An 11,882-nucleotide genomic window follows, 5' to 3' on the forward strand; every position below is an offset into this window, starting at 1 on the left:
TTCCTAAACTAACAAAAAGTAAAAAACTAACTACACCCGGTTCAAATGGAAACCCTTGAAAAAGAACCGTGGTTTAAAGAAAAACCAAGGGGGAGTTGATACACTACCTAACAGACGAAAATCTTTTTTTTTGTTCGACTTAAGTCCCTCAAGAGACCTGTCGAGAGGTGTCCGTCGTCGGGCCAAGTCGAAGTTAATTAACAGCAACCAAAAACACCAAACAGATTTATACAATTGTACAACAACAACAACCTTCCCCCACCCCACACTTAAAAATTTGGCATGTCCCCGTGTCAAAGAAATTAAAGCAGAGTAAGTGCTCAGTCCTGATTGGAGACAGTGCCAGAATCGAGGTGACACGCTCGTCCTAGTGCCGGGAGCCTGCCCATGATCTTTTTCTCAGACCTAGCACTTTGAGTGGCCAAAGTGTCAACTCTAGCATTCAAGTCATTGACCGAAGTGCGTAGGCCAGCCATCTCCTGTTCCAAGGCAGTCATTCAGGTACTCCGGTGGGCCTGTGATGGGCCCGCCTCATCAACAATCTGCACCGGTGGGGCGGCAGCATGCATGCTCCCTCATCATCATCATCGGCATCATCATCATCCGCCACAGCCTGCTCTTTCCCAACTGTGATTTTGCTAGCCTTGAATGGGGCTTTTAATGGCAACCTCCCATCTACTATGGTATTTTCAGGAACTCGTGAAGCACGACACAGCTTGGTGACCAGGGAAGGGAAGTAGAACCCTTTGAGTGTTTCCGGGGAGCGAATGAACATTTCATCCTGAATGACCGGGCCACATCAAAATCGTGGTGGGTTACAAAACAATAAATTGCCGCTGCTCTTGGCCCATTAACATCTGTAGTGTTGCTGGATGGCAGCAAACGGCTGTTGATGATTGTAAGCCAACACTTAGCATCCCAAGTAAGAGATTGGGAGTTCAGGGTCATTCTCGGCTTTATCCATATTCGGATCCCGGCCAGCCACACAGATTGTTTCAACAATTGGTTGCCACTAGACAGGTGGGTGTTGATACTCTTGGTAATAATCCGTCTCTCCAGTGAAGACTGGCAACCAGTACACTCGGCGGATGGCCTCAACGAGACGCGTCCACCGGGGATTTTTGTACCATGACAACCCTATCCACATGGTCCGGGCAATTCGCATAAAATTCTCTTACCATCAGTACATTGCCCTCTTCCGGTTCATTAAAGAAAATGTCCAGCTGACGCCTCATCAATTCTTCATAGATACTTGGCCATTCAACTCGCAAGGCATGCCTATCAATGTGTACTTCAGGCATCAGCTTCTTGGATGTCTTTGCAGTAAATCTATCTTGAGCCGCTTTGGAGACAAACCGAGTGCGGTCAAACTGGCTCGAACTAGCCTGAGCACGAGCTCTGGATGAACCTCCTGGCCCACTAGCAGAGGAACCTGGGGCACGTCTCTTCCTTGATTGATGCATTGTACCTAACAAAACAAGGGCTACTATTAGAGAGGGTTTGAGTTGTGTGAACCCTGGGTGGTTACTCAGACTTTACCACCACCATGGTCACATTAGCCATTAAAGCTCAATTGGGGCAATTTCACAAGTACCTGGTGTGCATGGAACTATGATTTAAGACACTTATTCCATGGAAGTACAAACTCTCCCCCCAAATCAACCACAATCACTTCACAACTCCACCCCACCACAATTAACTTCACATAACAACACCATGCCCTTCTCTACTACATTCTACACATTACCCACTAAAAAGAAGAAAAGAAAACTAAAAATTTAACTATAGATACTACAACAACTCAAACATTAAAAATTGCAAAAGAGAAGGGGAGAAGAAGAGAGAAGGAAATCATGACATACCTAGTTCTTGTAGAGTTGTAGTGTAATGGAGGTTGGGGAGGAAGGGGAGTTGGAAGTGTGTGTGTGTGTGTGTGTGGGAGAGAAATGGGTTTGTGGGAGATGGGAAGAGAAGAAGAAGAAGGGGCGTGGGTTAGGGGTTTAGCGTGAGAATGAGGAGTGGGAGAAGGGGGGGGGGGGTGTAGTTAGGTTTAGAAGAGAAAAAGAATAAAGATAAAGAAACAAAAAAAACAAAATTAATTAAACTTACCTGGGCGAGCAGAATAGTCGCAGTTCACCCCGCCCGGGCTGCGGTCGCGATGAAAAAAAGAAAAGCAAAATAGAATAGTTGCAGTTCACCGCGCCCGTGCCGCGGTCCCACCGCGGTCGCGGCCACGGGCTTCCGAAAATCTTTACCTTTCCGGAGTTGGTTCTAGACCCCGACTTCTCCCACTATGCACTAATCTTGCCTTGTACACTAAAAAAAGGGTTAGTATCATATACATCAAAAGAAAAAGAGAAACAAAAGAAAACATGGGTTGCCTCCCACATAGCGCCTGATTTAACGTCGCGGCACGACGCAAGCTCATGTCATCACTCCTCATTTGTGTATTGAGGCTCCTCCAACGTTATCACCACGATGTCCCCTTTTTCTTCAGTCATTCAAAGGTAATGGTTCAACCTCTTCAGTGTGAATTTGTTCATCCCATCTTCAGATTCGATCTCCAAAGCTCCACTTGGGAACAATTGCACCACTATGAACAGTCCTGACCATTGGGACTTCAACTTACCCGGGAACAACCTCAATCTTGAGTTATATAGCAGCACTAATTCTCCGAGTTTGAAGTTCCGATTCAAGATGTTCTTGTCATGCATCAGTTTCATCCTTTCTTTATATAGTCTAGCACTCTCGAATGCCTGGAACCGAAATTCCTCAAGCTCATACAACCCATTAACTCTATTGGTACCCGCTGTCTCCATGTTTAAGTTCAGCTGCCGCAATGCCCACAGTGCTTTGTGTTCGAGCTCAACTGGAAGGCGGCATGCCTTTCCAAATACCAACTTGTATCGTGACATACCAATTGGAGTTTTGAAGGCTGTGCTGTATTCCCACAATGCATCATCGAGCTTCTTTGCCCAATCAGTTCTTGTTGCATTCACTATTTTTGAGAGGACACTTTTGATTTCCTTATTGGACACTTCCACCTGCCCGCTTGTTTGTGGGTGGTATGAGGCTACCTTGTGGCGAACTCCATATTTCTCCAACAGGTGTGCAAACGCTCTATTGCAAAAATGAGATCCACCATCACTGATTATGGCTCGGGGAGGGGGGGGGGGGTGCCAAAATGTGTGAAGATGTTTTTCTTTAGGAAATTGGTCGCCCTTTTCGCCTCATTGGTTGGGAGAGCAACTGCTTCGACACACTTGGAGACATAGTCAACGGCAACCAGTATATATTTGTTACCGTATGAGCTGACGAAAGGCCCTATGAAGTCAATCCCCCACATGTCAAACACTTCCACCTCTTGTATTGTGGTCATTGGCATCTCATGACGATGGGATATGTTGCCCGTCCTTTGACATTCATCACAGCTTTTGACCCAAGCATGGGCATCCTTGAACAATGTAGGCCAATACAGGCCTGATTCCAGCACCTTTGCTGCTGTCCGAATTCCTCCAAAGTGTCCACCATATGGCGAAGCATGGCAAGCCTGCAAAATAGAGGGTTGATCTTGCTCGGGGATACATCACCGGATTATGTTATCAACACATATTTTGAACAATAGAGGTTCATCCCAATAATACGCCCGACAATCATGGAATTTTTTTTTCTTTTGAATTGAGGAGAGATCATGAGGTACAATACCACATGCTAAGTAATTAGCAATATCAGCATACCATGGTGCCTCCTCCATTGTCACAGCAAGTAATTGCTCATCCGGGAATGTCTCAATGATATCTTCAACCTCCGTTCTCTTTTCTGCCCCTTCCAACCTCGAGAGGTGGTCTGCTACTTGGTTGTCTGTCCCCTTTCGATCACGAATCTCCAGATCAAATTCTTGTAGCAACAGAATCCAACAAATCAAGCGGGGCTTTGACTCCTTCTTTGCTATTAAGTACCTAATGGCTGCATGGTCAGTATAAACAATAACTTTCGAGCCAATCAGGTATGACCTAAATTTGTCAAAGGCAAACACTATAGCGAGTATTTCCTTTTCCGTGACCATGTAGTTCAGCTGTGCACCACAACGCGTCCTGCTTGCATAGTAAATTGGGTGCATAATTTTCTCCTTGCGCTGTCCCAAAACCGCTCCTATAGCGTAATCACTGGCGTCGCACATCAACTCGAATGGTTGCTCCCAGTTGGGTGCAACAATGATGGGTACAGTCACCAATCTCTTCTTCAGATCCTCAAATGCTAACCTGCAATCATCAGAAAACATAAAGTGCTGGTCTTTTTCAAGCAGCTTACATAAGGGGTTAGCAATTTTTGAAAAATCCTTGATGAACCGCCTGTAGAATCCGGCGTGCCTAAGGAAACTTCTCACTGCTTTCACTGAAGTGGGTGCTGAGAGCTTCTCAATCAAATCAACTTTTGCATGGTCTACTTCAATCCCCTTTTTGGACACTCTATGCCCCAACACTATGCCTTCTTATACCATAAAATGGAACTTCTCCCAGTTCAGCAGCAAATTTGTCTCCACACATCGTTTGAGCACTCTTTTAAGGTTGTGAAGACAATCTTCGAATGAATCCCCTACCAAGGAGAAATCATCCATAAACACCTCCATAATGTCTTCGACCATGTCGGTGAAAATGGCTAACATACACCGCTGGAATGTGGCCGGTGCATTGCAAAGTCCAAAGGGCATTCTCCGAAAGGCAAAGATGCCATACAGACATGTGAAGGATGTTTTCTCTCTATCTTCCGGGGCTATTGAGATCTAATTGTACTCCGAGTATCTGTCCAAGAAACAAAAATGGGATCGCCCAGCTAACCTATCTAACATCTGGTCAATGAAGGGCAATGGGAAATGGTCCTTTCGGGTGGCTGCGTTTAATTTCCTGTAATCCATGCAAATCCGCCACCCTGTGACTGTACGAGTTGAGATCAACTCGTTCTTCTCATTTTGTACAACTGTCATTCCACCCTTTTACACTGGACGGGGCTTACCTAATTGCTGTTAGAGATGGGAAAGATGATGCCCGCGTCCAGCCACTTGATTACCTCCTTTTTCACTACCTCTTTCATATTCAGGTTCAGCCTTCGTTGATGTTCCCTGGAAGGTCTGTGCCCTTCTTCCAGACGAATCTTGTGCATGCTGAAGGCCGTGCTGATACCCTTTAGGTCTGCCATGGTCCAACCAATGGCAGTTTTGCATTCCTGCAACACCTGCATTAATTGTTCTACCTGCACAGCTAGCAAACTAGATGATATAATAACATGCAAAGTAGAATTGGGACCCAAGAAAGCATACCTGAGGTGGGCTGGAAGCGGTTTCAGCTCCAGCTATGGTGGTTCCTCTATTGATGGTTTTGCAGGTGGTGTAGCTCTCTCTTCTTAATAAAAGGGCTCGAACTGAGGTTCCCTCTTCAAGAATCCTTGGCCTTCGAGTGCCATGACCCACTCTGCCAACCCTTCACCATCCATCTGCTCTAAATTTGTCAAGCAAGCTCCCAATGGATCTTTGGCATTCAGGGTCTCATCTTCTTCATACAGGATCACATCCACAACGTCCACTAGTAAGCAATTTGCATATTCACTAGGTCTCCTCATGGATTGTTGAACTTTGAATATTACTTCTTCATCGTTCAACCTCATTTTTAATTCCCCGGTTTCACAATCAATCAATGCTCTCCTAGTGGCTAAGAATGGCCTCCCCAGAATGATGGGTATCTCCTCATCTACCTGGCAGCCAGAATAACAAAGTCTGTAGGGAATACAAACTTTCCCACTTGTACCAGCACATCATCAAGAATACCCGTCGGTCTTTTAACCGTGCGGTCAGCCAGTTGCAACAGCATCAAAGTCGGTCTAGCTCTATCAATGCCCAGTTTTGTATATATTTGTAACACCCCGTACATTCGGACTAGGTGTAAATATTAAATGGGTATTAATTTGATATTTTAGACATATGAAGTCCCATCTAGATGATTATGGGTAAAATAATTGTTTCAAAATCAAGATGGAAAGTGAGGTGCATAAGATTTGACAAAATCAACTAAGTTTGCAGAAGGGCTGTCTTCCATCAAGTTTTAGTGCAAATGTGTAAAGAATTTGGGAAAACGCAAAGCATAAAAGTCGTAGGCCTTTGAAATATCTTTCCAACAATATATTATGGAGCCCGAACGGATCTCTGTGCAAAAAGTTATGCGCGTTTTACAGAACAGTATGCGATATGCGCGCCCAGTAGCGCGCCCATAGCGCGACCACGCTAATTTTGAGGCAGTGTTACTGCCGTTTAGCGCGGTCAGTAGCGCGGGCAGGTCTCCAGGTGCACGGGTGCTCTTGTGGGGGGTCGTTTTAAAGCTATATTTCATCCCCCACAGCCCCAAAACATAAAAACTTGCTCTAGAAAGGGGAACTCTCAAAAACCTAACTCCTTAAGGGTCCTTCCACCACCCAAGGTAAGTTCTAATGGTGATTCTAAGTTAATTTTAATTTTCCAACATCTTATTAACATGGGTAAACCCTCCATGTCATTAGATATTCGATTGGGATATCGTTGTTGAGAGAAGGAACCCTAAAACTCGAATTCAAGGGGATTGAACTTCAAAAAGGTAATGTCTTCACCCTCTAATTGATTCTAGCATTGGTTTAATGATTATAAACCCTAGTTCATGAGATATGAGTTGATGAGTTTGATAGAAAAGCATGAAAAATTATAGGATTGGGTTGTTGATTGTTGATTATTGATTAAAGTTATCGTTTATCTTATGGGTGATAAAGAAGGGTATTGAACATAGCAATTTGATGCTTTAGAATTTATCTAGGAACAAGAGAATGGATCATTGGGTGTAGACACCATTAATAAGGACTATGAAGCTTTATTTTCACCAAGTGTTTGATAAGATGCTTAAGTGACCAAAACATGAGAATCATTGCTAATATGGAATCCCTTTGACTTGTATTGATTTAGATTAAAGTTGAAAGGGTTGACAAACGTTGTATTATGCTCAAGAGCAGGAAGTTAAGGTATGTGAGACTAACTCTCTATGTTTGGGAATGTTAATGATTCTCCCTACACTACGTTTCTTTTACGACGTTGCTAATTGCCTCAGAAATATAGTTAAGCCTAGTTTCCTTGAATAGTTGCAGAACTTCTATTCTCTAGCTTCATAACTTGTTCATGACTTTCATTCTGAACGTTGTGAGCTCAGTGCTTATTCAATATAGACTTGGGTTTGATGCCCCCGAGTCTTACTATAGATTACTCAGTATGCCATAAATAGTTGAAGTTTCAGTGTTCATAATCAGTTCAAGAATACATGTCTCAGTCTAGTCCCATTTAGTATTATAGTATTATATAACTCAGTGTGATCCAGTATTCCATTATTATGTAACCCAGTGTGATCCAGTATTCCAGTATCTTGTAACTTAGTGTGATTCAGTATTTCATTATCATGTATTGCAGTTTGATTCTCAGTTCCTGAATGTTGAACACCTGTATTTGGGCCTGAGGCCGCAGTTTATGCTTTATGCATCTTTGGGCCTGAGGCTGCAGTTTATGCTTTATGCATCTTTGGGCCTGAGGCCGCAGTTTATGCTTTATGCATCTTTGGGCCTGAGGTCGCAGTTTATGCTTTATGCATTTTGGACCTGAGGCCACAGTTATGTATATGTATACTTGGGCCCGAGGCCGCAGTTTGTGCACATATATATATATATATATATATATATATATATATATATATATATATATATATATATATATATATATATATATATATATATATATATATAGGGCCTGAGGCCGCAGTTTAATATTCAGATAAACAGGTTGTTCATCATTCAGAAGAGGGAGTATTCATATCCTTACTTCCTTTGTTCAGTTCAGTTATCAATTATTATTTCAGTTATTAGTTATCAGTTCAGTTATCAGTTATCAGTTATCAGTTCAGTTATCAGTTAAGTTATTAGTTATCAGTTATCAGTTCAGTTATCAGTTATCAGTTATCAGTATCAGTCATTAGTTATTAGTTTAGTTATCAGTATCAGTTATCAGTTATCATTTCAGTTTCAATAGTTATCATTTTAGTTATCAATTATCAATTCTCAGTTATTAGTTTAGTTTCAACATTTTGATTCTTTCTTCCAGTTGCTTTACATACCAGTGCAATTCAAATGTACTGACGTCCCTTTTGCCCGGGGCCTGCATCTCACGATGCAAGTAATGATATATAGGTTGATGATTCAGAGCGCTAGGATTCTCGTACCAGCTATTTGGTGATCCCCAGTTCCTTCGGGGCATTATCATTACTTTACAGTCTTTCAGTATTTACAGACAGTCAGTGTTTTCAGTACTTCATTAGAGGCTTCATAGACTAGAGTAACAGTTAGACAGAGTCGCAGGCTTTTCATATTAAGCTATGTTGGCTACAAATATGTTTCAGAATTGTATTAGTATTTCCGCACTTTGATTTATACCATCCAGACTTTCAGTATATCAACATGTGTTAGTTTATCTTCCACATTCAGTATGTTATGATACCACATGTTTATTCAGCCAGCAGTTGGTTCGCTCGGTCACATATAGTCAGGCACCGAGTGCCGTGTTACATCCAGGCCCAGGTTCGGGGCGTGACAAAGCTTGGTATCAGAGCACTAGGTTTAAGTGTCCTAGGGAGTCTATGAAGCCGTGTCTAGTGGAGTTTCCTTTATATGTGTGTGCTGGCCACTCATATAAATGGTTAACTACCAAGACATTCAGGATTGTCTCACTTCTTTCTACTCTAGATCGTGCCATGGAGCTTAGAACAATAGTTAACCTTCTCTTCATATCGAATTCCAAACGTATTGGATGCCCAAGTGACGCGCAGGAGAAACCTAAAGTCCTAGCGAGGATAATTTCCCATTGGGGTATAATTATAGAGTACAGCTTGGTAAATATTAGACTTGAGAATGTTAAAAGTGGGATACAATGGATAGTTGTACAGATTAGAACATAACCTTATCAGAAAGTACAAAAGCAGTTGCATATCTTATGGTTATCAGTTTACCTATGTTACCAGTTATACAGTCTTTCAGTTAGCAGGTTTATGGTTAATCAGTAAGCCAGTTATTTTTTATTCAGTTACCAGATCTCCAATTTTCAATGTATCAAAAAATTCTGGAGACTTGCGAGTATACAGTGATGCATATGGATGCTCAAAGAAAATATAAGTAACAGTGGTTATAGCGAAACCTTCGCATATTTTAGGTCTGGATTAAGACCAAGACTCACCGGTGGCGCGGGAAGTGATTTATCAGATGATGGTATACTTTGAAGGATAAGTTTGTGCATGGTAGTGTATTCGTATGTGTTTTACATCCTAGAACAACTTTATTTAATTCTTGGAAATGGAGCCATAAGTTGGATGATGATAGTTCAGATAAATACCCTAACATTGGTCACTATAGTTTTGGACAGAAAAGAGCCTGAGGGTAAAATACCTAGGAGTCAGAAACATCTGTTATTACCAAAGATGTGATTTCGTACAATTCATGCAAATGACTAGAAGATATGATGTCTGCAATGAGAACCAAGAGCAGCCAATATTGAATTTTAGGGAATGATTTTAAGTTGTTTAGATTTATTCAAATTAGAGCTAGAAGTACCACGTTAGTAAGCTACTATAAGAAGCAGCTATTGATGTAAGATAAAAGATATGGCAGTTCCCCCTTAGGTTATGTGACTAAGTGATTACCGCAGATGTTTATAGTATGATATGATTTTGTATCATATAGAAAGTTTGGGGTTAGATATTCTATTTTTTGTTTAAGACAGATGAATTCCCTAAGTGTGATCTATGCACATAGTTTAGAAAAAAAAGGATAATATGCGACCATAGAATAGGGTCGGATCATGAGGGAAATTAGAAATAGCCTTATGCTTCACTTTAGTTATTCAAAGCAGAACATGAACACATGACGCTAGCAGGTAGTTAGTAAAAGAATAGTTAGTATGTTTGAGTTGATATAGTGAATTAGCAAATTTCAGCAGAGCTACTAGAGATACAATTTGATTTACTTAGCCAGGTTAACTCTAATGAGTGGATGACAGTTTGAAATACCGAATGTATGTTAGAACCCAGAGGGTTTAAGTTAAACCCGAAGTACAGTGGCAGTGGGGAAAAAAAATCAGCTAGCAGTGAGAGCACAGACTATAGAAGAATAGCCTTTAAGAATTATCGAAAATGGGTCTCCCCAAGGTTGACAGTGTGAGCAGAGTTAAATTATTAAGATTGTGTATGATAGTTGTGAATACATTAGCTTTCCGTTAAGTGAATAATTTAGTTTTTCTTAGTAAGGAAGATTGCTCAAAAGTAAGTCGGAAGATGAGTGGTCATTGANCGTAAGTAACGTCCGAAGAGGTAGGAGTAATAGTAACGAAACGTAACGTAAAGTTAAGGTTACGACTAGTAGGTAAATTAAGTTAAGAAAAAGTAAATACGTAGGTTACGTAAGTGGAAAGGTAATTCGATAATTACCATTGGGATTAGGTATAGCATGTGTAAGAAACACAAAGTGAGTAGAATGATCACCGAGCTTAGTAATTGATGATAAAGTGATCACAGAAAAGCTATAAAATCATGCCTATTTATGTGCCACGAGGGTAGTGCCATTGCACGAGACTCTAGTCTTCGGAGTACTGGTCAAAGACTTGGGTCACAGCAATTGTATAAGTGTTTTCAGGAAGTGCTTAAGAAGATCAAGTGTGGGAAGTATAACTCATGATTGAGGTAGATAAGACAACTCTGGTGAAAGAAGTTCACCGCTTAGCCTAGCTAGGAGTTCAATTTGCGCACTCCAAAGGTAGTAGAGTTGTTGTCTAGAATATGACTTGTTCCCCCTTAGTAGGCGAAGTGAAGGAGAAATAGTTTGATGATCCCTACTTGTTGTAGCTGAAAGAGGGGATTCACAGGCATAAAATGATAGCTTTGGAATAAGAGGGAGATGATAGTGCTTTGAGGTACCACGACAGATTGTGTGTTCCAGACATAGATGGACCTAAAAAGGGAAGATCATGTTAGAAGCCTATAATCCCTAGTATTCTTTCCATCCAGGTTCCCCAAATATGCATCATGACCAAGGAGATTGATTGGTTGAACGACATGAAAAAGAACATCGCAGACTTGCGGCCAATTGTCTTAATTGTCAGCAAGTGAAAGTCGAGCAGCAGAAAGCCTAGAGTTTCAAGTTGATGATTGGGTGTTTCTAAAAGTTTCGCCTATGAAAGGAGTTATGAGATTTGGGAAGAAGGGGAAGTATAGTCCCTGCTATTTTGGGCCATATAGAATCTTGCAAAGGATCGGTCAATTAGCTTATGAGTTGGAGTTGCCACCAGAATTTGTGGCTATACAGGCGCCACTTCACGTGTCATATTATAACATTCATGTTTCCAGTACTCAGATACTCATGTCAGTTCAGTACTCAGATACTCATGTCAGTTCAGTACTCAGATACTCATGTCAGTTCAGTACTCAGATACTAATGTCAGCTCAATACTCAGCTACTCATGTTAGTCCAATACTGAGACATTCATGCCAACTTAGTACTCAGATTACCCAAATATTCATGCCAGTTCAATATTCATATATCCATGTTAGTTCAGTATTCACGTATCTATGACAGACCAATATTCAGTCAATGCAGTAGTCATTCAGTTCAGTATCGCAACAGTTCAGTGATCATGTCTTCATTCAGTTTAGTATACAAGTGTTAATGAAAGTTCATGTTTCCACCAGACTCGTTTAAGGTCCGGAGTTAATCGAAGTTGCAGCCATGACCATCATTCGAGGACGAATGATCCCAAGGGGGAGATAATATAACACCCCGTACAT

Source organism: Nicotiana attenuata, unplaced genomic scaffold, assembly GCF_001879085.1.
Source record: "Nicotiana attenuata strain UT unplaced genomic scaffold, NIATTr2, whole genome shotgun sequence".
Taxonomy (NCBI): Eukaryota; Viridiplantae; Streptophyta; class Magnoliopsida; order Solanales; family Solanaceae; genus Nicotiana; species Nicotiana attenuata.